This window comes from Aphelocoma coerulescens, chromosome 2 (genome assembly GCF_041296385.1).
Source record: "Aphelocoma coerulescens isolate FSJ_1873_10779 chromosome 2, UR_Acoe_1.0, whole genome shotgun sequence".
In the NCBI taxonomy this organism is placed as follows: Eukaryota; Metazoa; Chordata; class Aves; order Passeriformes; family Corvidae; genus Aphelocoma; species Aphelocoma coerulescens.
Window position 1 is genome coordinate 75,158,004 of NC_091015.1, and position 26,723 is coordinate 75,184,726.

The 26,723-nt window shown below is 41.4% G+C and overlaps 1 protein-coding gene across 13 annotated transcripts in view; it reads right to left on the minus strand.

Moving 5' to 3' along the window:
* Positions 1-26,723, minus strand: part of ATXN1 (ataxin 1) — a 343,223-nt gene that overhangs the window by 125,893 nt on the left and 190,607 nt on the right. For 11 of the 13 annotated variants that reach the window (XM_069008042.1, XM_069008041.1, XM_069008043.1 and 8 more), the window contains one exon: positions 21,443-21,582. The exons of 1 other annotated variant lie outside the window; for it this stretch is intronic. The gene's annotated coding sequence lies outside the window, so the exon portion shown is untranslated. Of the gene's footprint in view, positions 1-21,442; positions 21,583-22,362; positions 22,446-26,723 lie in introns of those variants that run through there. One more of the 13 variants, XM_069008054.1, reaches the window with a different exon arrangement.

The following is a 26,723-nucleotide window of genomic DNA, read 5'->3' on the forward strand; positions in this document are numbered from 1 at the left end:
TACAGTATCTTCCCAACCCAAGCCTCAACCTGAAGCTCCTTCCCATGTTACTCAGCTTTCCTATTTACCCTCCCAACACTGCTATCCATCCCACTGCTCCTTTCCTCTGCTGATAATCTGTTTTTAAAAACAGGCCTTGAGATTTGTTTTTTCCTAGTACCAAAAACTCAAAAAACCTTTATGGGAATCCATGGAACTGATAACAGATCAAAGCATTGTCTTTGCCTTTACCTCCTTTAGAAGGAAAGACATGAAAAATATCATCAAAGGCACAGATCAAATTTATAAAACCAAAGCAATAGAAGCTAGCTGTGCTTTCTGACTTAACCTTGGTTGAAGAAAAATGCTATATATCGGAGCCAGGGGAACTGTTCTCTGTGAATGCATTTTCTGTTGAGGCTGGGGAGTTGGGTTCCTCTGGCCACCACTTTCACATGACTGCATCTCCACAAATTGCAATCTCCTCTCCCTGGATAACCTTCATCACCAAATGCTGAACACACTGATGAAGCTGATGAACAGTAAAGTGGTGTAGCAGCTTAACTGATGGCTGATACAGCAAGTGTGTTGCACCACTTCAATGATAGCAGCTTTGAGCATGAAAATTACTCTTCTGACCCTTTATCCTCCCCCTCCCCATCAAAGGAGCACTTTGCACTTGTGAACATGGCAAGAGTGACTTTTGAAAGAAGGACCTTGGGCAAACGAGAATTGCAGACTGGTAGCAGTGAGCAGGAAAAGAAATTTGCCTTGCAAAATGGCTGGGCCTCCAAAGTCCCAAGTGTGGCAGGGCACAGACAGAAATATTACAACCAAGTTCAACAGCACAGAAAGATGTATCCTGCAGGCTGCTCTGATGGCAACAAGAAACTCACATATGGCCAAATAATGCTGTGAAAACCTTTGTGCAATGGGTAGGGGACTGGAAAAGGCCTTTTTTAAAAGAAAAAGCAGGGAAAATAGCACTCAGCAGGGAGACAAAAGTGAACAAAACAGAATCCCCAAGACATCTGTCAAAAGAGACTGATGCTTACTGGTTCTGGAGAAGATCTGTATCCATGTTGTACACAGAGGATGTCCAGTTTTGGGATCCAGTTTGCTCTCATCGACAGCTCTTCATAGCTGCCAACAGCAGAATGCAGCAGAACCAGTGCTTGTGCTTTCTAGCAGTGAAAGCAGGCGCAGGGGTATATTCAAACAGATACTGATGCTACATACTCTCAGTTTTATTCTTGAACAGCAGAAACTGTAGTAGTCAGTAAAGGCTTGTTAAGCATACACAAATGAAGTCAGACTATTTCTACGTGCAATTAATCATGATTTATTTGAAGATACTCTGTTAGCATTCCCATTTTCTGCTTCCTGAAACTCCAATTAATGAGGGCCAACCCTCGATCTGAAAACGTTTTATTTCATGTGTTGAACAAAAGCAACCAAAAAAAAAGTTATTATCTAAACCAACAAAGTGTTCTGACAAAAAATTTCTTTGCAATTTTGAGCAGAACAAATGACTTAAAAAGAGAGGTTGGGCAAACCAGATTAAATAAGTATAGCACTTAAGAACTTGGAAGCAAAACAGTTTTTATTTAATAAGCAGCTAAGTGGTGTTTCTGCCATCAGTGCTATTAGTCTTCTGCTTTCTCCTCTTCAATGTCTGCAACTTATGATCTCAGAAAACAAGCTAGTTTAAAGTGTCTCTGAAGCAAATGAGTGAGGAAATAAACATGCCTTGTTTGTGATAAATTTGCTACACATATTTTTTAATCTATAAGTTTGCCTGTATAAAAGTATTTCCAACGGCTCTTTTGCACTTAGAGGAATAAAATCCACTTTTATTTTCCCTAATATTTCAAGTGCTTAGGTATGAGAAAACCCAGGTTACTTCTTCAAACAGTTTTGTCCACTTCAGCAGAAGAGGAGGTTTGGTGACATTGCATGAGTTTCACCTATCTAGTGAAACAATCTGTCTTCCCTAAAAAACTTCATGCCGTTACAAAGGGTAGACCCTCTGCACCAGATCCTGGTGAACATACCATATCCATGGACTGTTCATTGTAGTCCAACAACAACACAGTGTGAAAGCAACTGATCATAATGGCCTTCAAGTCACAAGTATCCCCAGAAACCAAGGGGGAAGCTGTTTTTATCAATATAGGCTTTCATGGTGAGATTTCTAAGCACTGCATTTTGAAACAGTATAAAAATCTGTAGATATTTCAAATACTTTCAGAATATCTCTTCCTTACGTCAGTCTAAAGGGCTAGCTATAAATACATAATAAATGCTGTATAAGCATGTTCCTTTCATAATACGCTAAGTGCTTTGATACGATGCTGGTTGTTATTTCAGACCCTAAGCCAGGTTTGTTAAAATCTGCCCAAATATCACATACAGAAACATGCAAAAGATGAAAGAGCCGTGCTACAAATAGAGCAACTGCAGAGGCTACGGCCCTGCCCACATACACTCTAGTTTATTTTTACACAAAGCCTAGCACTGCATCATGCAGGTGCCAGCTATAGCTTGTACCATGCTGCCAACAAAACAGGATCCAAAAACAGATAACAAGGAAAATTCTAGGGCAGTTTCTGTGTACTAAGAGGAACAGAATTTGTTGGGGTTTTAAGAATCACCATTGTAATGCATTACACAGACATTGAAAGCATGGATGCGAACAGCACTACAAGCATCAATCAGAAATTGTTTCAAACTCATCAGTCTGACTCACTTCTCTCCTCCTTTCAGGCTTTCTGAACCTGGATAAACACTGCCTGGCCTTCTCTTCATGCCAGAACAAACCATGTTCTCTGCCACTTGGACTTATCACAGTAAACTTTTAGATATTGACACAAGAAGACGGAAAACAAAACAAAAAATGCTACACAATCTTGTGGAAGAAAAACATCTGAATTGCTTGCAATTTAAAGCCTTGACTTTCTATTTCATTAAATAATAACTAGAGTTTATCTCGGAATAGAAAATTACAGCTTGAGCTGCACATCCACAGCTGAACCCAAGCTGTAGACTTGTTCAATCATTTACTTTTGTAGGAGTTTGAAAGAGTCAACAGTTCTGCAATCCTACAAACATTTTCGTCCTTTATTTCCCTTTATTCCAGCTGAATGACTGGTCTGTAGTAATGTTCTCCTTGGCAGAGTTACAGAAGAACTAGAAGTGTCTTCATGTTGCTCCATGAGTATGCAGTGGAATCACCTCAGAGCAATGTGACAAACGCCTCCCAGCTTCCCTGTGGTTGCTGGTGCCATCCCTGCAGCAGCCAGTACCCTGCTGAGCTCACAGTGACCCCAGGCTCCTCTGAGTGCCACCAGCGCAGCTGCGGTGCCAGCTGACACCTGACAAAACGTAGGAACATGAAAACTAAAACGAGGGTTTGAGAGGAGCAGGCAGTGCTCACAAGGCAGCTGGTCTGAGGTAGGCTCTGAGCAAACTAAGGATCAGAGCATGGGGTCATGCTAGAGAAGACCACCTCAGCAGCAAGAAATGCTTCAGATGCAAAGCTTTGGATTATAAAAGATACAGCACATCCATGGAAAAAAAAAAGAACACCCAGGCAAACTGCAGATTTTCACCATTTTATGTTTAGATCTTTACTACATTATTTACATGCATGTTCATTAATATAAAGCAAATTACAATGTGTCCCAGATATTATTAATCCCCTCAATAATGTAATTCCATAGACCTTCAGATCCTGAAGTACCACATGCAGTACTACTCCCTAGGCTTCCATGTTGCAGTACAAAATGGAGGATGGTGAAGGGAAAGGAACACACAGCACTTTCATTACAGATTTTAATACTGTGGGTTACAGGCCAAAGAAACAGCAGGGAATCCATCTCCTCTCCCCAACCTTCATCCCAAGTGGTCTCTGAGGAAACTTGCCCTCGCTCTTCCACTGTGTCACTTTGATCACATACATGGCACAAGCTGACACCTTCCTCACTGCAGCCCAGCAAACACCATCTTTCAGGCCAGCCAAAAATAATGACCCCTCAAGTGAGTCATAGAGCATACTGTCATTTATTATCTAAGACAGTTGCTTTAACAGTGCTACTACACTGGGAATTCAGTTAACCCACCCTACAGACTGGATTTCAACAATATTTAAGCTGCTGGATTTCCATCAAAGGCTTAAAAGACTTGGTGATTTTTCATTTATTTTTAGTTTTTAAAATCACGTAAGAAATGTCACTTGACAAAATTTATGTCAAGTCTGGTGTTGGTATGTAAGATTCCTGACAAACCCTAGTTCTTTAAAAAAGTAAATTAAAAAAAAATAAGACATTGCAGAGTAAAAACATTCCTAGCAGAAATTACAAGTAACTTTTTCCAGAGATCAGGCTTACCACACTTTTGTGTGTACTGAATAGTTTGAGTTTTTTAATTGGAAAGATATCAAACAAACTTTCTTGGTCCTTGTTTTTTCTGCTTTCCACTATTTTTTTCTTTCTGCTTTTCATTCATTTTTGAAGACTGTGGCTGATAAATACTATCAATTTCAGTCAGTAGCTTAGTCCTAATCAGGTCATCTCACAGTTCACTGCCTGGGGTTCTACCCAACAAGCAACACTGACCCAGCAGAGCCATCTTCCTCCTTTGGTTGCCATAGATACTCCTTGGTGACCTTCTGACACATTTACTTGGCTAGCAAACAGAAACTGTCATCACATCAAGTGCTGGTCCCTCTTCTTCTCATTGTTATTAATACCACTCTTTTTCCTAGTGGCACCAAGATCGCTGCATTCATATTCACTCACTGACATTGCTGTACAGCTTCACAGCGAGGTCTGAACTGCCTCTAACATGCTTCCTACAACTGCTTCAGCAACTGAAACCACTCATATTAACCCAAAACATACACCAAACCATCTTAGAAGACATTGTGCCAGTGGAAGTCTCCAAACTAGAAATATAATTTCAAGACCAAACCCCAGTAACAAAGAGTTTTATTAAGTTTGGGATTTATTACGGAAGTGCTTCAAATTTCTTTCTTAAATTATTCCTCCCAGAAGGCTAGCTTTCTTTTACACTGCCTTCCTTTCCTTCTAAGGCATTCTAAGATCTTTATTTTTGCTATAATCTGAGGAACAAAAGAGGTCACTAATACCTTTACTTGGTTTGTATGGTTGGAGAACATCTGGATCCAAAAATGACAGCAAAAGAAGAACAATTTCAAAAAATCCCACAATACTTATATGAAGAAATCAAGGGTTTACTTTCCCTAAGAATATTCAAGTTGGAACAAAGGAAACTACAGAATATCAGAGTTTTCCACAGAATAAGTGATTCAATTTTCAATCATGGAAAAAGAACTATATTTAGAAAGGCATAATACATTACTTTTTCTTCTGGTAAATTTAGTGGAATTAGGAGAACCAGATGGCCACATACTATGAAGTATTCATCTCTATCATCATGATGTAGAAACGTTAGAAAGGAAGAAATCCTACATGTCTTGAGAGTAGCCTGTGCAGACCACATAATAACAAATAAGATCATTATGCACAGCCTCAAAGCAAATGATCCTTTGACTTTCATCAATTTGTGTATGCTGTGGAATGTCAAGTTATTATCATTTTTTTCTGTTAAAAAATGCTTGAAGCACTATCCTTCCAATTTAGAGCAAAGATAATACAATGATAAACTTCTACTCCCAATAAATAATCATTTGGACACTTCAGTTATCACAGAATTTGAAAACACTGGTGTTATGAAACATTGGTTTACTATTGAAGTGCAAGTGAAGAATGAAAAGCACAGCTCCAAATCTCAGTCTGAAAAAAGGAACACACCCGCCCAAGTATCACTGATGCACACAGAAAGAAAAGCACCCCAGCAAAAGGAAAACTTTAATGCCACTTTAACACTCCTCAGAAAAGAAAACTCCTGGACAAACTGTGTTGGCAGCTTCACAGCATCCTTTCCCAGCGTTACACTCATGCAAGTCGATGGCATTGAAAAGCACATTTACAACCATCGCTCAGTATTAAACAGGTCTTTAAACTGCAGAGAGAGGAAGGATGATGCAGTGCCAAGAGTCCTTCAGTGGGACTTGGGAGATGCAGCCTCAGCTCTCTGCCATGCTGCCCTTTGGGCCACAGGCCTACCTGCAGGCTTGACTCTGCAATCTGAGCAGTGGAGGCACCACTGAGGGTAGCACAGTCGGGATGGACACAGGGAAGCCTGAGAGGCACCAGGTAGTTATTGACATGCTGCACACAGGCTCCCAACGTGGGCTCCGGAAAGCGTATCCTGCATTTCTGTGTTCTGCTTTCACCAAACAGGTAAGTAAAACTGGAGGAATTGGAAGGAAGTGAGTAACTTTGACAAGCACAATGAAATTCTGCCAATCTTTCCACTTGAAAAAATACTGATTTAGACACACTCCAAAAATAATAGCTGTTCTAACTTCATGGCTATAGCTATGGTAACATTTTCAGTACTGCCATGTTTCTGAAATATAATCAATGATTATTAAAAAGTTTTCTTGGAATAGCTTTGAGGTGAAATCTAATGTTCTGTTTTCATAGACTGCAAACAAATGTGATCAGTGCTGACATGAAAAGCATTTGAACTGTGCAAACACTATTTTCTTCTATAAACACTAACAGGAAAGCACCATCCAGGACTTGGTCTAGCTGATTACAAACTATTTCAAGCACTGTCTCTAAACATTGTGTTAAAAATAATTTAATGCTTTTTTTTGTAACACAGAATTGAAAAACATGATGACAACTGAAGAACCATTCGAAACACAAGCTCTGGTTTTAAACTATGTTCATGGCATGGAGAATCATGAGCAGATATTATAATAGCCCTTTTCTTTCCCCCACCCCAAAAAAACTTTAGTATGAGACTGTCCTACAATGACACATCCCTCAAAGGATTTCCCTCCTGCTTGCCCACAAACTGTCCAGCCCCCACAAAACTGAACGGATTGCACGTCAGCCCAACTAATTAATTCAAGCTTACAAATAGCTACCCAATCATTGAAGGCTATATACCTACACAGTGTTTTCCCACACACATTTTACTTATGTATTTTATGTTTAGACAGCCTAATCTATTAATCAGTAAGAAAAGAGGAAGAAGGCAAAATGAACTGTATGATTTACACGTTTTTCAAGATCCTATTACTTGCCTCAAGAGTGTAAAGTGGCCTTTATGTGTATGAAGATCAAACCTTGTGGGTAGGTCAAACCCAAAATACTGGTGGGTTTGACTTCAGCAGTTACAGTCCCTAAGAAGGAAAATATCTGTATTTATAGATATAGCCCCAAAGACCAAATGGTTCTTCAATAAGTAGAGATCTCATTCTAGAAGACACTGAATATTCATTGAACTCTCTGAGCTCTGAATTAATTCTCTCAAGAACACTACTTGATCAGGCCTTAAACACAGAAACAGTCTGAGGATGATTTTGCACATGGTCTTTTAACTCTGCCCTCCTCTTTTTTTTTTCCCCCCCTTTCTTTTTCCTTCACAGGTCACATACATTTGCTTGATTCACTGAATTGAGGCTTACAGCAAGAAAACACAGTCGAGAAATCCAGTTGTCATTAATTGCTAGTAACATCACAGTTACAGCCAAGAAAAAAACAGTGCTGAAAACTCAATATATTTTTATCTAACACATACAAAAAACTACTTTGATACCAGATATGGTATGCATTCTGTGCCCACCACTGCAGCTTCAACCATGAACTTATCTCTGCTTAACCCTTTCAAACACAAGTAAGCTGTTACATATGGCAAATAAAACCAAAACCCAGAAATCGACCTCCTTGTGGTTTCCCTAACTAAACTATAGCATCTTTCTCCTCAAGGGAAAACCTCAGTGTTTGTGTACCTGTGAACTGGTTTTGGTGCTTCTGTAGTTAATTCAAACATTTCCCCATGCACATTATCCAAGCTGTGGCAGACTAGGTGTGCCCATGGCTCACCCAGGGGCAGCGCAGGGAGCATCTTCCCTATGACCCACCCACCCCTACACAAAAAAACACATGCAGCTCAGTTAACCAAGAGGGGCCTTTGGTACACATTTGGAGAAACCTCTGAACTCCTGTCTTTGTGACACAGTATGGGAAGTTCTGTACCACATGCACTCTGTAAACTTGATACCAAAGCTGGCTGGAAAATATCCACCAGCACTACCCTTAGCTCCACGTTCCCACACTCTGCACCCTCTCCTAGCTGAAGCCATGTGCCCCTTCTCAGCAACATGTGACACCTCACCCAAAGTATCAGCCCCTAAGCAGAAGGATCAACATCAGCAAGCCAGGGCTGAGTTTCCTGGGTCAGTGTTCAGTTCTTTTTCTTGTTTCGTTTGGTTTTGGGGGGTGGGCGAGGGGTGGTGTTGAGTCAGTTATTCCATACTATGATGCTAAAGCAACAGCACCAGTGTTAGTGAGGCCAGTGCAAAATGGTGTTGTCAGCTTTGGTGCTTTCCTTCTAGGAGGATGAGAGTATCTTGACTTAATGTCCAAAACATTAAATCTACTTTCAGTAATGGACAGAAAATGATACTTAACCTACAGGCCTAAGTAACGGCTCTGTATCTCAATCATAGGCCCAGCACAAGCACCACAACTCACAGTGCCTGTAGCATGTATTATCAGTACCCTGCAGACCTGGAGAGTTGTCATTCCCACCCTCTCCCTCAGCAAATGGTCTGTTTGTCAACAGGGAAAAATTCTGCTAGGAAATAAAGAGATAAGCAACTCACTTCCATCGAATCACTGGGCAATAATAATAAAAAGGGGCCCACTTTAAAGCAGTTCACTAATACAAGCAAAAATTAGGGTAACACACATCATTTCAGAGGTGCAACAGAAAAAGGAGATTTTTCCTTCAGCTATGTGTAACGAAGACCAAACACAAACTTGCAGTTCTGCATTGCAAGGTCTCAACCACTGGGGAAGAGGTCTTAAGTCAGTGCCACCCACTTCAGTGACAGATGAATTAGGCTGACAGAGTGTCCGTGTTTTGAACTTTCTCATATAAAGGATAAATATAAACAGTCACATAGAGCAGATGGACAGTCAGGCAGCTATTAAAAGCTCCATAGATAACCCTCTGGCAGTATCACCCACATAAAACACAGATACTGAAGAAATTTCATAAGCAATAGTTCTCGAGCTCAGATATTCTAATGCAGTTAAGATCCAAAGAATATGCTTTTTAAGTTACACAAATCATTGTCCATTTATTTTGTAAGAGGAGGCCAGGCACATTCAACAACATACTTCTCGAACCATTAACACAGCAGAATTCACTTTTTGCTTCTTATTTTTAGTACACACACAGAGAAGGAATTAATAACCATTACTAAGTGGAGCAATACTGAAGCTTGTTAAACAGAGATCCATTTAATTTCCAAGTATTGCTCTTGCTAAAATTTACCGAAAATATTGTCCCTTCTGATTGCTTCTCACAACAGTCACTGTAGCAGCACAAAGCCGGGCAGAGGCAGCTGAACTGACACAAGTTGCAACCTCTGGCACTGTGTGCTTTTAGCACAGCATTTTGAACTAGCAACGGAAAAGAGACCATTTTTAAGCACATTTCACTGAGCAGCTCCCAAGTAAAAGGTTGTAATTGCAGAGTTTTACAGATGTTCAAACCTACAATGTTTCACTCCTACTATTGTTCTAAATGCTGAGTACACACCCTGCACTCCACACACACTCACACATGCACGCTCACATGCACTCAGTGTCACACCATGTACTTCACTTCTAATAGTAAACCTGACAGAAAGGAATTTTATTTTTACACTTTCACACCTCCCACTCCTAATTAATGTCAATCAGCATCTTCTGCAGAGTACACACTGCAAATGTACATGGCCTTATCTGTGCTCTGTGCAGGGCAGGGGCAAAAATTTCCACTCTTGCTAGAAATTGAGTATACTTTATGTGATGGATTCATACGGGAAGAATCTGGAGATGCACAACCCTCCTTTAATGACCCTCCTGAGAGGGGTCAATTAAAATGCTCTGACTGGGGGGAACATTTATGTTGGTTGACTTGTGCTTTTCGTCCCACAGTGATGAATAGGAAGCAATTCTCCAGTTCAGAAGAGTTGTTGCAGACTTCCCGAGGTGCAAGAGGGCTCAGGGATTTCCCAGTACATCTTGACAGCTGCCAGGAACAGTGGCAGCGGTAGGAGGGGCAGTGAAGGAATTTTGCCAGGGACTTCAGTAGAGCCAGTCCACATTGTTTAGACAACCATGGACCAGAACCAGAAAATCAAAAGCACTGGTAGTTACAGGGTAGGCACCTATACTTGCACTCCCCAGCTGTCCCAAAAACCACCGCAGTAGCAGAAGTGAGGGTGGGAAAATCTTGCTCCCGCACACCCAAAGCAGACAAACTTGGTTTTTCCCAGCACACACACCACTCACTTCTTTTTATAGACTGCTTTTCTCTCGAATGCAAAAGTAAATCCAGCTCAGATGATTTCCCTGTCTTAACTTTTGTACAAGAGGAAGACAGAAAGCTAAAAAAGGAAAATTAGACACTTCATGAAATCCGTGATTAAGACACAGAAACTATCAAGACAGATGGGCTGAAACATTCAGGGAGCTTCAGTTCAACAACCCATGTTTTTCAGAGATCTGCAGTACGCTATTGTCTTCTTCATTTAGAGTTTTTAAATTCCATTTTTCACTGCAGTAATTTAACACCATTTCTAAACTTGGAGTACTCTTATTGGGTAGGCCACAATAAACCCCAATATTTACTCAGCTAGCACATGGCCCTAGAACTTAACTATGGGATTTTTCTCTCCCTTTGCTCCATTTTTTTTGGGTGCAGGTAATGGCCACTGCTGCTGGCTTGTGAGCTTGCTGGGGAGGCACAGCAGGGTAACTACGGGGGGGGGGGGGAAGTAAGAGGCAGCACCCAGCTGCAGCTCCCTCTGCTCTGCTGCAGGCTTTGCTCCCTTGTATGCCCCGCGGGAGGAGCTGCTGTCACTGTCCTTAGCGGGTTATTGCCGTGCACACAGAAATTCGAGGGCAGCCACGAAGAGAACTCCCTCTCACAAACGTTTGTCTCCTAAGGGCAAGAAGCAGAAGCCAATACTGCACACTCTGAAATGAGGGGCCAAATGCTTCTACCGAGGGTGATCTGCTCCTCCACAAGCTCCTTGCTCACAGCAAGGACTCAGGCTGGTTCATCCTTCCACTAGATCCCTTCTTCCCTTAGATATTAAGTCCTCTTTTCTGCACGGTGCACAAAGCAGTCACTCACCCAGGGAAAAAAAAAAAAAAAAAAGAGGGGGCAGGGAGAAGAAGAAGGGGGAAAAAAAAGGAAATTTATGACTGCGCTTGGCAAAAGCCAGTGATCAGCAACAACTGCTGAAAGCTGAGTCACTTCTTTCCCTTCCACCTGGCGAGTGGCTGCCCCGATCCATTCAGCAGAAAGCCTCTTTTCACTGAAACTGGCATAAATCTGGAGTAATTCCCTCATTTCAATGGAGCTGCTCAGGATTTATGGCAGTGTGATACAAGTAGAATCCTGTGTGCTGAGAGCTACAAGCCCAGGTTTTCCTGCAGGAGACGGTGCTGCTTTGCTCTTGCAGGCCGCGATGCTGACCGTGCAACAGCACTGATGCCACAGCTTGTTCTATCTTTCCTGATGCTGTCATCGCCAGCAGATGCTCTGCAAGCAGGACCTTTGGAGAAATCACCCTCTTTCACACACTGCAGGAGAATTTTGACAATCTATGACCAGAAGAACATTTACTAGCCTGAATTAATTATTTTTTCGGATTTCATTTTTTCCCCAGATTTCATTTAATGCTTTAATTTGGTTTAGCAAAGATTTATAAAATTACTATTTTTTAACATCTCACTGGACTGTGTGAAACAGAGTTCAGAAGACAGCAGAAATATCTTCTGTGCAGATGATGTGTGAATAAGTAAGGGATGAGATCAAGATTTAAGGAATACCAATCAGCTTTACCAGACAATAATCTACTCTATTTATGTTCTCAGCTTAAGAAAAGGCATTGCTATGGGATTTATGCATGCACTGGAAGGTTTCCGTAAGCAGGGAAAGACCCTGAAAAAACTACATAATACTCCCCCCAGCATGCAATGCAGCGGCAAGCAGAATCAAAACCGGCAAATGAACACAAACCCCAACCTTTGAAACAGGGCTATTCCAACAGAGGAGGGTTTCAGCTTTACACTAAACACACCACCTATGTAAAAAAATGCATTCATACATATACTGAGGGACTGACAGGGTTTTTCTAAACAAATGCAATGAATCTTGTCTGTCCTGTCTAAGTACATTTACAGCATTCAAGCACGGGATGTAGCTGCCTAGAAACAGCAGTGTTCATGTAGTCCTTTCAATATGGGGAACACAGTGTGCTATACAAATATTAATTTAGCCTGAACAACCAGTGAGGTATGCAAACATTACTCCCAGCTTCAACTGGGATTGATTCGAGCACAGAGGAACAGCGAGGGGGATTTTTAGCAGTGCTTCTGGGAGCCAGCTCACAGCCAGGGAGAGCTGGAATCTTGCATGTCTGCAAGCGCTTTCAATAGCCCTGCCCTGACCAACTTCCTAGACCTGCCTGTTCTCTTCAGGAGACCCAGATGAGCAAACATTTTCTGTATCCTGACTGGTTATGCTGCCAAATTCAACAAGGCAGTTGTGCAGACATGGGTGCACCATGCAGCACCTCCCAGGTCCTGGTTTTGACATGGTTCAAGAAAAGCCACCACAGCCACTTAACCAGGCAAGAGGAACTGCAACAGACTCCTGCTGGGTACCACTACTGTCCAAAAAGCATTGATGGGGTAAAAGCAGAGAAAAGCCACAGGAGCTTCAGCAGCTGACACTGGCTTCTTGTTTACTGAGTAAGTTGCAGAACCCCTGGGGCTCAGCTGATGAGGACAGGGCCAGAGCACAAATCCAGCAGGTCTCACTGTGTATTTTGCCTTTTTAAAGCTCCAGCTCTAATCCAAAGGGAGGACAGAAATATTTGTGAAGTCAAAGAAGCAGACAAGAAAAGGAGAGCTGAAACAATGATCTAAGTGACCTGGAAAGAATGATCTCCTGCACCATTTTTTTCTACCACTCCACAGAGCAGCTGTAGAGGAAAGTGAAAGGCAGAGAAATGGGTATCTCACGGACAGAGTATACAGAATTGCAGCTGAACACAACACCTTTAGACCAGCAGCCCAAAGAAAGCAATTATCACAGCAACCATGATACTGAAGACTATTCAACCATCTTCCTCAAGAGCCTTGGTTTTAGCTTTTTACAACTCTGGCAAGTGAATTAATATTTTAATAAAAGATGCTTAATATAAACATAAAATATATTTTAAAATATTTTAATTAAAATCTTCTAGTATCTGCCTCAGACTGACCTTTTGAGGGAAAGTTGCAGGAAAAAATTAGCCATTTTGGAGAAAGAGAGCAGGCAAATAATGTATTGCTGACTGCTAAATTTACTTCTGCTGCTGCTGCTAATTTACTGAGATATAAAAATGACTTCAGGCTCTGGAGCAAGTCTGGAAATTTGGCAGAGGGATTATGCTGATCAGAGATGTGTTCTCAGCTATCCCTGTGAAAAACTCACCTATATTTGGTTAATTTTTAATCTTGGGTGGGGGAAACCAGCAGCTGAATCTTCAGACCTTTCATCAATGTAAACTTCACACCCCAGGCTTTGACACAGCTCCACATGGGCCACAGCAGCTATGGAAGGATCTGTCTGCATAGGGTTCACTGCAGAAGAAAATCTCTAAGCAGCTTTGGGACTTTAGAAGTCAAGAAACCACAGTTAGTAAAGAAATACGCAATTACTTCAAGGTACTGTTCTTTACCTGAATATGTACAGAAACAAGGCAGAGATACAGAAAAGCAAGAAAACAGTTGGAGCTTCTTGTTAGTTTGACCTTTTTTTTTTTTTTTTTTAAGAAAGTAAATCCATACCATCAGCAAAGTGCAAGCACTTAAAATATCCCCACCACAGAACTTACCAGGGTAAATATTTTCTGGTAACCCAGCATGCCAGCATAGAAGATTCATGGTCTGCTGTTCTCTAAAATATCCTTCTCTTTCAGGAGCAACACTCAGAGAGGGTGATACAATGCCAAGTTACTTTCCCTGTATTCCAAGGCACCTCCACTCACATGCCCCCAAACCCCACTTCTTCCTTGTCAGAAATCTTAGTTAACAGATTTCCCTTTTCGTTTATTTTGTGAACTGTGCTTGTCGTTTTTTGTTTGTAAACAAAGAAACAAACAAAAAGCCAGAATGTAGCAAGGCTCTGCCAGAACTCAATTAATAAATAATGAGCATCGAGTGTTTTTGATCATTTCCTTCTGTCTGAGCCTCACAAACTGACAGTAAAACAGCGTATGACCCTTTACAGAATGATTTTGCTATCACGTTACATCCTCATTGGAAATTAAGAACACAAATTTGACATTTTGAATGGGAACGGCTCATCCAATTTGGTTCAGTGTTACCCACTGGGAAGTCCAGAGCCAGCTGCAAGCCAGCACAGCAGGATTTGCAAAGCATCCATATAGTCACACAGCAAACCCCAGCACAACCTGCACTAACTTTGTCAATCACTGCACTATACAAGTGTGACTAACACTTTTCAGCTCAGAGCAATACTATTTTGCTGGGCTTTTTGCAAGACATAACTTAAGTTGAAGCAGTTCCTCAGGATGTAGGAATCCACAGGGATGGGAAAAGCAGGGAAGGAGAGGAGCAAAGACATCCTATTCTGTTGATACAACTGGAAGCATAGGGATGCAAGAAGTTACTTTCATATTCAAAACTGGAAAATGGGAAAAACATGAATAAGAGCCATTTAAAGAAGGAAAAGAGTCTGAGACCTGCTGACAATCTGTGTTTGGTCATCTGGGAAAAAAAAAAAAAAGCATGACTAGAGAACACATTTTGCCACAGAGACAGTGTAAGGGAATAGAGACACACACACAGAGACAACTACATGAGCAGTTTCCAGCATTGTGTTTAAAAACAGTGGCCAGGAAGACAGATTCTCATTCCATCTTTGTTGGCATAACTTTACTTGACAGGAATATGCTAATTTATACCAGCCATTGATCTGCCTCCTTCATTTATAAAGAGACAAGCCCAGTAATAATAACACCCTTCTGTGTCCTGGTGTTTATGAGCATACCAATGGTTTGCATTTGGAAACTGCCAACCATACATGCTAAATTGTCAAAGATACATGAAGTGGGCAAAAAGTCAAGATTTCCATGACTTCAGCCTTAATTCGACTAACACCAGCACCAACTGATCTCCATCCAAAGCATAAACATACTCCTTATAAACTGCTTAAATGCTAGTGCTCTAAAGGCACAATTGTTCATGTGTTGTAATCTCTCTAATGAACAAAATTCAGCTGCATCCACAAAGAAAAGTAATGTTTGTTGACACATCACTGGAAGGAAGCAAATAATGGCTCACAATACTAAGAAACCTGATGAAAATGGAAGGCAAATTACCCTTTGAATAATTTGTGCATGACCCGTAAGTTTCAGTGGACTACAGGGAATACAAACTCGATCCTTCCATTTTCTGCTCTCTTGCAGATACTTTCATTTTTATATGTATACATATATACTTTTTAAATGCACATGTACTCTCTTTTTCAAACTGTTTAAACTGGGTGCAAAGGAAAGACTGGATTTGAACTCTTGGATGAATCACATGCACAAGCTTTCTCAAAAAAAGCATGTGGATAATAAAATAAACAAAACAAAACAAAAAAGAGGATAATTTTCCTTCTCTTCCCAGTCTCTTTAAGATACTGCTGCTTTTCAGCCACACAGTGAATGCTTCATTCAAATAACAGAACGTGGATTTCTCTTAGTAACTGCAGCTATAATTGTAGCAACTGTTTATACTGCTTCCATCCTATTAGTGTTACAACTGTCCAAAGAAGAACACTCAACTCAATTGCCCTAATTTCTTATAAACATCTAATTTTTTATTTGTAACAGAAAAAAACCAAAGCGCCTTCAGAATGTTACCCCTTTCTTCTGTTACCTTATTTTGCTTCTTTGGCACCAAGAGCGTGAAAAAACAATACTGCTTTCCCTGCCTTCAATGTTTGGCAGCCTTTTCTTAAACAAAAACACTCTGATTCAGTGGATGCTCTGCCCACTATTACAGATAACACGCCTTTTCCAAATCTGAGTCTCTTAAGGACAGTGTGGGGTAGCTTTATTTGCAGTCATTCACCAACCAGTATCCCATTTCGGATCTAGTAAGAATTGGCTCTTAAGCATCTTCCTCTGCTGTATATGGCATTTGCATGCCTATTATGAAAAATAGTGATGAAAATAACTGGCCTGGGTTTTTGTATTTACTCATACACAGAGTACGTATCTCTTAAGTATTCTCATTATGATGAAAAGGCACAGGCATGAAGAGTCTATCTCTGCATGGAAATAGCATGTTGGGCAGAGTGGAGGTAGTAAGAAACCCTACTTTACTGACTCTTACACTGACAAGAAGAAAAAACTCCTGCATTGTCAAAATGCTAGAAAAATTGTATCACTTAAAGCAGTTACTACTCCTAAGTTTCAGTATGCTTCACTGGAAAGCAATTTTTCAATAGCATTATTAAGGTAGCACACTAAGATTTATTCTTACTTGGTTTTCAACTTAAAGTGGTTTTGCCTGCTGCATTTCCTTTTTTGGCTTTAAGAGTGGCCCAATAATAATTAAATAAAAAAAACCAAACCCAGCACAAAATACAACCACTTTGATTTATGGGGTCAGAGGAAGATATTTGAAATGTCCAATAAATCTAAACACTATTTCCAGTCATCCTTCTCATTCACTCGCTATTCGGCATATTTTCCTTTGTACCCTTGAATAACATATGGATAGGCCAAGCACATCCTGCTTATTGGCTCATTACATAACCAATTCCTGCTATATTATCATTCCATACTTCAATAGCTGTGCATGTTCTTGTTACCCCATCACAATAAACCATCAGAACAAGGAAACAGACTTCAGTGTGTGGCTGTGTGGCATTTTAGCAGGTTTAAGAAAGACAGGAAAAGAGGAAGAGGGAGAAAAAAGAGTGGAGGAGAACAAAAGGGAAAGACAAGAGCAGGACTTAGTCTTTCACATGGGAAGATATGCCAGTGCTTCTCAGCAAAGCTCGAGAGATCCAGGTCAGCAACAAGCCACGTGCTGAGCACTGGTGTGGGGTGCTGAGCACCTGCTGCTCCCACTGCAGCAAAGCAGGTCACTGCCTCATTCAGGACTGAGCTTCCTGTGTCACAGACCATCACACTCCCTGCTGCACCCAGCACAAGACATGCAGCAGTTGTCTTCCCCAGGGGCTTCCAAGCCCCTTCCTCACACCATTGCATGCAGACCCTCGCCTACAGCACATGACAGGCAGGCGACCACAGAGACACTGGGGCAAACATCATGATGTCAGCTCTTTGACCCTGATACAAAGGTCAAACACAGCAGCAATACAGAAGCCATTGTTTTAGTGATACAATGCTAAAAAAGTCTAGAAATATAAACTTAACCACCTAACTCATGAAACTAAACTCAAGTAATCTTCCCTCTCAATAAGCTCTGAAGGAGCACTAAGTACCTTCAGTCAGTTAAATGAACAAAGTTCTCTATGGTGTTACTTCTCAATTCTTGCAAAATACTTCTGGAAGTTTCTTGAGCATCATGGGAACACCTGAGTGCACGTGTTAAAATGCACATTTAACAAGCCTGGTTCTTCTCTCACTGAAATCAGCAGCCCTTAATTTGAACAGCAGGAGACCTGGGCCTTTTCCACTGCCATGTTCCTTATCAGAGCTCTATAAATGTCACATCTTTATTTCATTAGTGAAAGACATATTTTATAGATTAACAATAAAAGCATTCTTGTATGTGAGTTTTCTAGCCCCTGTTGAGACTCTGAATTCTTGAAGGTCAAATAAAGCAGTCCATAGGAATGGAGAGAAGAAAATGCTCTGCCATATCCTTTTAAAGAGCCTCCACAGCAAAGAGAGAATAAATAGCTGATTTGTTACATGGCTTTGAGGGCAGCCACAAATGCTAAGACCACAGGTAAATGAACCTGGTCATAAAAGGAGCAGCAGCTCATCCAGTACTGTATCTACATTAGTTAACTTTCTTTGTGATTCAAGTCCAAGACTTTGCATTGTTCTATTTCCGACTATTCCTCTGCTCTGGATTCCCTTTGTGACACTTTTATCAATGGAAAATGGAGGGAGGGATTTCCAGCTGGGAGCCCAACAAAAAAACAGGAGGTTCAGTCTGGTTTTCTCATTTGCACTGCAAGAACCATTTCAGCACTAGTAATAAAAGCAAAACTACACAAAGAAAAAAAAAAAAAAGACATGACCTGAAATTATTTTAGCATCATAAATGCTTCACCGCTCTTTATTCTGCAGTATGGTTAGTGTCACACATTGGCACAATAATTTGTTAGCTTAAACAGAGCTCCTTGCAAATAACGAATTTATATTAAGGGCTGCTGTCAGCTAGAATTCCAGGGAAATGCTAAATAAAAGATAACAGTGCCATCGGTCAGATCCACTCTTTGTTATGCCCTTGCAATTTTGACAGATTTATAGCTGCGGTGTCACAATATTTAAAAAAAAAAAAAAAGTCTGACTGTGTCCTCTGTGAGTGGTGGAGAAAATACACACAAACAACAAGGGAAGCCAACCAGCATGTTGTGAGCCACACAAAATGGATTGTGCACAGGGACATCCACACGGCCACACCTGGGGATGTCATTACAAAAGCCGTGGCGCTGCCCTAACCGCAGCCACTTGGGTGCTTAGTTTAGTTGTAACCTGAGGAGGTGGCTTTGAAAATGAGATCGTTTGTACTAAGAGGATTTTCAAGGTCATTTTCAGTGGATAGATTTGGTATCAATAAGACCAGAAAAGACTAATAATCCTACTTTGAAACACTATAGCAGTACAGACCATTCATCTTGGGAGACACTTGGTATAGTAACAACAGCTAACAACTCCCATACATTTATGTGAGCATTTAACACTCTACTTGAATTCCTGAGCTATTTTCTTACACCACCAAGGAGCCCTAGCCACCACTACCTTCTCAAACAAAAGAAGAAATGTCTCAAGGCTTTCAACAGTCAATTATCCAACCACTGCAGGCTCTGCTAGTGTCCCAAAGACAAGTAAAATCTCTTTCTCTTGTTCACATGTTTAGTCTGTAAGGGCTCTGCTGAGAGAAGCACCTTTAGATATAACAGAAATCAAGGCAGCTATCATCACCTCAGTTGCATAAGCTTGTCAAAGCTGCAACAGGACAAGAAGAGAAAAGCTGAAAGTAAAATACAAGGGTGGAGACTCAGATGCAAAAGCTGCCTTCTTAAGAGATAGAGAATACTTAAAGATGTGCCCTAAAGACAAAAAAAAAACCAAACTGGCAGTCACCATCATCAAATAGCCTGAAAGTTCAGAAGGCATCTGAGAGAACATTGTATGGTATCCAAATTCCCCTCTATTACTCCGTCTGTTGGAAAAATATTTTCAAAAGGTCAGGTACCTAAACCATAACACACTGTAAGTTAGGAAACCTTGAGAACTTGAGAACTGACTTCTAGCATTCTCTGAATCTGTACCACAGACCTGTTACAGGGAACAAGAGTTTGGGGTGAATCAAGTATCAAATACCTGCCCTGTAGATTCCCCTAATAAGAGAACATGCCAAGCAAGAGGGGATAAAATCCTTGCAACATTTGTGATGAGACTGATGAGGAAGTGCCTTCATTCCTAATGCCACAAAACCCGGAGGTTTTTTTAAACATGCTACTATTTAAACCCAGCTTTACACTGAGATTTTTATGTCCTCCCTAAGTCAATACATAAACTTCATAAATGACCAGGCAAACCCATGGATCTCCAGCTCCATTTACTTTATTGTCTTCCACAACATACAGAGCAATTCTCATTAAGTAGCTGAACATGTAACAGCTTAGTAGAGAGTTAAGGAAATTCCTAACCCAAAACTAATCTAAGGGGCAAACTATGTCTAGAAAAAAATATAATTTGTGTAAAGTCACATCAAGTAACTGAAGGAAGCCTGTGTGATCCTAGCAGACACAATCTATACCACATCACTGACAAACCAAACAGGAGGAAACATCCTTGAAAAATACATATTCTCAGCTCCAAATCCAGACAGCAGGGCATGAGTAGGTCACATTAACTAAATCCATCAAGGAAATCTCCATATAATTTCTGATCACTGTATAGGGTCTGATTTTTCACTGTGGCCAATCTCTGAGAAAGACATCAGAAAAGAAAAAAATGCACACAACACTAAAACAAACAAACAAACAAACAACAACAACCCAAGGGAAAAATCAAATCACCACACCCACAACTCAGACCTAATAATTACAAGCCAAAAAACGAAGTGAGGGAAGAAATCACTTCCCATCCCTGCAGGTAAGGCTGAAGTTCTGTAGCACTAGATTTGAAAATAATTAATATGAGACCAACAAGTTAAATAGCCTTACAGGGTCTTTTTAATTTATTAAATATATTTTGCTTTAATCACATTAATTTTTCAGAAATGTACAATAGTCTTTGTGGTTTAAAATTACTTTGTATTCATTTTTTAATGGAGAGTATTTTTATTCATCTAATACATTATCCTTTCAAGAAAATTACCATACTTGACTACAAGTACTTTACGAGGCACTAATTAATACTCCTATTTCTCCCCATTTAAAACTCCTTTGAGAAATGAGGTCAGAAACCTGGTTTAACACAGAAGACACTTCCCAGAGACTAAAGGGGGAAGGGACACAAAAGGCACTCGTCACCCTTCTCCACAGAGGACATCCCCCTTGAACACTAAAGCCCAACCTGACAGCGATCCCTCTGGCCGAGTCAGCAGCTGATGCTGAGCCCCCTGACCAGCAGCTGGCCCAGCAGCACGTCCCTCTGCTCCGCACCTCATGAACGACAAGAAGCAATTCTCCCACTTTTTGTTTAACAGGGTGAATTTTACTTTTCCCACTCCTGTCAGCTTGCGGCAGGCAACCTGCCCACCTCTCCCCTGGAGCACAGCTGAAGGGCTTCTCCTACTACAGCACACTCCTGAAGCCACTTATTCCCCCGTGTCGTAACACAATGACAGGCAGCCCCACCTTCCTCCGCGCAGAATCCCTGGCTGGGCCACGGCATTCCGCCAAGGCTTCAGCAGTGGCTGTGCCACGCCAGGAACGCCGGTAGGAAAATGCGGGTCACAAACACCTTCCAGAGCAGGAGCGGCTGTTTCGGACAAGGAACTGCTGCAGGGTTAAAGGGCAAAAGCAGAGACCAAGCACAAGTGTTTCTGAAGCTCTCAGGAAATTTGCAGACGCTCACCCATGAACTTCACATTTGAGTTCGCTCCGCATTGTGTACTAATTGCAATTATCTAAGAGCGGCTCCACGATGGGAGGAGGGGAGGACAAGGCGGCTTCCTTTTGGCACAGCTTCTTCAGAGTTCAAAGGACACATATGGCCTGCAAACACAGTGCAGGGAATAATGTAAAATTAAAGGAGGGATGAGAGGAAAATGAGAACGCAGCAGGGACAAGCACTGTTCTGGATCTGCTTGACTGGAATTTTAAATAAAGAAACACAAAACCCCCACACTTATTTTAATTCCACATCTGAACAGAAAGAGGGATCACAGGAGGGGCCCCACATATGAAGGGAAGATCTCCAGGGAGCAAAACCTGAGCACTTCTGCAGGAGGCAGAGACTCCAAGCCCCATGGCCTCAGCCAGGCAGCAGGACCAGGAGGACTGCCCAGAGTAGGGCTGGAAGCTGCCAGAGATACAAGGGCTTCGGGAAATGTACAACCAGCACCTCCAAAGAGACAGGATGGGTTCATTTCAGAATAAACACATGTATGGTACCAAACCTGCAGGGAAGGACAGCCTGTCTGCCCACAGAGTAAAGCAAGAAAAAATAAAGAAGTGTCCAAATAGCACAGGTCCCAGTTTCCCTTGTAGTGCCTGTCTCACCACACAAAGGGAGCCACATAAAAGTCAGCAGCCTGCTAGATAGTGCCTGTGTCCATGCCAAAGGCTGACACCTGCTTGTAGCCTTGTCCTTGTTAGGGCGGAAACCAAAGCCTGCTCTTCTCACTGCAGGGCATATTCAGCGCACAAATAAATAAATAAACCAAACAAAAAAACATCCACAACAATCCTCGGTTGTAATTTCTACATAATTATTGCACAACAACCACACATAATGAGAGAATGAATTTATAACCACACACAAGCTATATTTACCAGTGGACTGGTTACAAAGCAAAACAGCAGGAAACCACAATGTGTGTCTTCATATTAGCTCCTCAGTGTGGTGCAGAGCAGGGCTGCCCATGCAGCAGGGCAGGCTGGGCAGGTGAAACCCAGGCACACCCACCAAAGAGGAGCACAGCCTTATGGGAACACAATCTGAATTGAGCAAGGCACAAAGATGCTGCCAAATAGTCAAGGGAAGCTATGTAGAGGTGCAGCTAAAAAGACTTGTTTGACCTCAGGGTTAAACAGTTGGCCACACAAAAGAAACTGAAGGGAGTCTTGCCTCCCAACTCTCCCAGCTTCCAGAAATTTTGATACCAAGAGAGAATTTAAAAAAATCCAACACAGAAAACAAATTTAAAAACCACCCCACAACTGGAAATGCAGCTCCCTGTGCAGTCAGGATCCAGGAGATGAACCGTCCCTGCCCTTTGAAATGAATAGTCACCCCCAGAGAGCACTTTGTGCTCTTCTCCCATCAGCTGTTCAACAGTTGGCCCACGGCAAAACAGGCACAATTCAACCCAAACTGGGGCAGCCCGACTGTGCCACAAGAGGAGGCCTGACAAGGTCAGCAGCTGAACCCCAGATCATAACTTTTGATCACTTGAGAGAGCTGATTTGGGTGTGCCTATCAGCCACCATAAATTGCTGAGCTCAGGGGACCTTGACCCTTTCAATACTGCTTTTCAGGCAAATTTGGCCAGAACTGCCTCACAACTTTGGAAGTTACTGGGCCATTGCCCTTAGGGGAACACAGGCAGCACACTCACAAGAGCTTCACCTCCTCAGGCTGACATCATACAAGCAGGCAGCATCCCTGCTGCCAGCAGTACACTGACCACCTTGCCCCAGCTGCTCCTCCTCACCTCCCTCTGTGCCAGTACAAACCCTCACACTTTCCAGGCCAGTGTGAGAATGATGGCAAGCTAGATCCAGGAACAGATCCTGCTGAAAACTTACCTTTTTTTTTTAGGGATTATTTTTAACTTGGATCCTTTCCCAGACCTGGCTCGGAACATGACTACACAACGCTTATGTCAGCACAAGGAAGCCATCTAATGAGCACCCATGGGGGGGCAGGATCGCTGCCATTGCTATCCTGGCCACCTTAATGAGCTTGTAAAACAACGGCCTACAGACAGCAGGTCAAAAAGTCACAGAGCTTCAGTAAATTGAGGATGGCGGATAAAAAACCAAAAAAATAAAAACCAAACCCAAAAACTATACACACAGGTTACCTAGCTGCTGCCATGTCAAGCTGCCAATACACAGCAAAAGCACAGGGCCCTCCACTGAGGAAAAGCAACCCTGCACTCAGCTCCACCACAACCCCAGTGCAGAAGGGCTCCTGACACACACCCAGGGCAAATCGTGGTCTTTACTACCTCATAAGTAGGATATGCAAGCAAAACCCGCACCTTGTAAACCACCGGTATCTCAAAATGACCTTTCTCTTCTTTTTCACTGGGCATGCTCTCCCTGCCCTCTTCTATCCCTGGAGAGACACCAAACAGCCCAGCCTCAACTCAAAGAGGAAGCATAAAAGCAAAACAGAAGAGAAGGTGAACAGATAAAACAATTCTCCTTCCTCGTGAACTGTGGGTGCAAACCCATCACAACAAACTGCATAACCTTAAACACATGTTAAGATGGAGACAAAAATCCATGATTACTGCCTCTGGTGTTTATGCTGACCAGTGCACTATTAATGCTGTAAGAATAATGTATAATGGCATGATCAGTGAATCTGTCATGAAAAGAAAGGATGTGTTGGGTTTGCTATCGATCCTTGTAATTCTTGTCTAAGAATAATCATACCATCTTGAAATATAGCCCAAAAGGGCACTGTTATTCCGGAACTGAGCTCCTTTTGGAAGATGAGTAAAAAGCAGTTAAATGCTCTTAGATATCTTCTTGAGGTTGCAGACAATTTTTCCTGACTTTACAAACACATTTTCTGATCCTTAAAGTACTTTCTTTTCCCTATAGCTGAAGACCCACACGCAAATAAAGAGAAATCTAGCTATCTCAGGAAATCATGTAACTGACTATACACAGAGGGCTATCAAATATGCACAAAATAAACTAACTGAAATGATTTTTTTTCCCCTCTAATATTCTTCATTTATAGTCACTGTTGGTGTGACAACCAGTAACAGTAAGTGGAAGAATTTCATGCAGCACTTTCCATATTGAGATATTCTGTATCCCCTTATGCAGCAGACAGTTTCTATCACTTACTTTGTATTAGGGCAACAGAGTAAGGCACCTCCAGTTAAGCCTGGAGAGGTAACAGTTCCCTCAAACCAGGGCTAAAACCCAGGCTAACAGGCCATGACTCCTGCCAGACCACCTCTTTCTCCTCAGTGAAGTTTGGACATCACCAGTGGATGGGAAGCAAAAGCACAACCCTCTGATGGCATCCAAAACTGCCTCAAAAAACATATGAAAACACACATTCCAAGCATGGCTAGAACAACAGCACCAAACAAAACGTATGACACTAATCCAAGTGTTACAACAAATTGTCCATTGTAGCTGGAAAACAGAGAAACACAGCCCTGAAAAGGGATCAGAACAATACTGACTTAAAAATTGTTAAGCCTTACTGTTAAGCATACATTCTAGCATATTCATAAAGCAGGTCATTTTGAAGGTAGGAAAAAGTATGACAAAACAGGTAAATAAATTAAATGCAAATAATAAGGAAAAATCAAAGACATAAACCAGAAGAAATCTGAGCTAAGAAATACAAAAATATTTTATGTGCATATGTGTGTGAAATTTAATACTATTTCCAATTCTTGGTATCTTGGATAACACCTGTCTGTTTTCCAGACCTCAGTTTCAGAAGTTTACTACTTTTTTCACGTATAGTTTCAGAAGGACTGTGGTCTCTTTAACAGTGAAGTTTTGTCCTCCATCCCACACATGTTCCCATTGACTCCAACCAGCTTAAAGTTAACTATAAATACAATGGAAAATCTAAAGCAGCTTGTTGCCTAATTTTTCCCTTTTTTCTGATGTGCTATTAGGCTATTCATAATGACTATTAAATACTTTTTTTTAAAATTAACAATTATGACAAACAAAGGCTCTAATATTTTACAAATCTATTTGATGCAAAACACTAGATATGTGTTCTAGGTCTCTGTTTTTCAGATCTTTATTACCAAATTCTGACTTCTTTTCATTCCATTAGTGCTTTCAACAGGTTATTAACATAAAAGCACAGTCTTGCTAATTTACAGTAATGTTTAGGATACCTACTCTAAATTATGGAAGAAATCAATAAATTAATCAATCAACTAAACGGAACAGAAAAGTGACAAAACACATTTTGTTCTATTACTGTGGCAATTCTAAATGGTGTTTTAATTATTCATACAAATATCTCTAATGCATTAGTAAATGTGATGTATCACATACCTACTTTTTTTTTTTTTAATTCTTGGGTCCCAATTCAGGAATGTGGCTCCTTGTAGAAGTCCAAAGAAGGCATCTGAATACTTTTTTTAGTATTTGATTCTACACAGTCACATGCTGTCCTGCTTTGGATCTAGAATACCACAAGTTTACTTACTCCAAAGCACTCTCTGCTGAGAGCAGATCCACAGAGAAAGTCACATTATGTCACAAGCCTTGTAACACACCACACAACACAACCACGGGGCAAAAGCATCTCTCCATCACTCCTGACATAGCCAACAAGTAAATTCCCAGAACTGCATCTTGAAAGGGGAGGCAATTGTGGATACTGACATTCCACTGAGAAAACGAGGATAAAAGAATGAGCTAGTGAATATCTTTAGGAAGGGAAGTCAGGGTCTAAATTCTGGGCTTGCCTGGCCAAGCCCTTCCTCCTCTTTCATCAACATGTAAAATTCTGTGCATCTTCTGTACACACCACTCCAGACAATGCCATTCTCACTCATTCACAGCCAGGCTCACTCTGCCCACCCAGTAGCTACGCTGAAATAGTAACTAACATCCTTGTCCCAGGGGAGACGCCAGTAGCACAAAGGAAGCTGCAAAGCCCATGAGTGATTCTGCATAGAGGTGGAATTTTTCAAATTATGATAACGAGCTTCAAAAGAGAGTGCACAGAGCTGCACAGATACAGCCCCTTTTTACGTAAGCAGGGCACATAAAGGGCTGACTAACCTCTACTGCTTATTTTACGTATTAATCTCACCCCTCCCTTATTTAGCAACTTCCTCCTTAAACCCTGGCATCTCTTCTCCATTTCCCTCACAATCCTGGGGCCTTTTCCTCCCAAGATTATCATCTACTGAAGTTCCCCCTCCCGGACCACTGCCCACATCCCAGTCTTTGTTCTGGCTCCC